The sequence below is a fragment of the Parus major genome, chromosome 3, assembly GCF_001522545.3.
Source record: "Parus major isolate Abel chromosome 3, Parus_major1.1, whole genome shotgun sequence".
NCBI lineage: Eukaryota > Metazoa > Chordata > Aves > Passeriformes > Paridae > Parus > Parus major.
Window position 1 is genome coordinate 39,741,469 of NC_031770.1, and position 1,043 is coordinate 39,742,511.

Genomic DNA, 1,043 nt, shown 5'->3' on the forward strand with positions numbered 1-1,043 from the left:
TTTACAGCAATATTGTTTCCTCATTTGAGAGTGGTCTGTGTTGCATACATAGTTTTCCTCAAGTTTCAGAATCAACTGCTCCTTAACACTGAACCTGTCAGGTCAATTACACATCCATCTTATCATGCTAAGCCAAATTTAAAAAGGCTCACCAGGGTGTGCTGATGAGTAAGTTGGGTTTTTTTGCAGGGCAGTATTGCCTGCAGTCACTCCCCTGTTTTGTCAGTGTGACTTAGTAAAGTGCACGAATCCTGACACATATTAATAATGGTTCATGTTTAAACAAGTCACACTGGACCCCTAAAAAGTGTGTCTAGATGCATATTCTGCATCAAGTTAAGCCCACATAGAACCAGAGATCACGGAGGCCATGAACTGCTTGAAAATAGACACGTTTGTTCTGTCAGGAAAGAGCTTTTCCCTGAGGATCAACAATCACATCCAAGAGTGTTTTTTCCAGACCCTCCCAAATTAAATTAGTAAATGTGGAATCAGGCTAGATAACAGTGCTACTACACTCAGAGTGCTGCATTCTCTGGCATGGGAGCAGAATCAGTGGAAAGAAGTCAAGAGAAGTTTCATTTTTAGAATGTAAGATTTTGTTTTATAAAAAGAAATTTAAAAATGCAAAATTATTCCAACTATTGCAACTATGTCACAAAACCTGTGTTTCTGAAAATGCATTGAGTCTGCAATACTGTCAGTAATAGTAATATGGAGAGACTTGGAGAGCTACACTCTTCTGTATCTCTTTAACAGGCATAGCCTCATTGACTGCCACAATTATTTCTGATTGACACCTAAGAGAATTAGAAACATGTGCTGCACATCTTAACTGCACATGAATTACTGCACTGTGCTAAGAAAGAAACTTGGAAAACCCCATTTTTCACCTCATGGGCCTTTTCGCTGCTCCTTGAGGCCATGAACTGAATTTATAAATTCCCATATGTGAAGCCATCTCAGTTGTTGTAATATGTGACATCTCACCTTATTTTACAAGACAGTATCATCTAAGTGGATTTTTGGCTAATTTTTAAAGC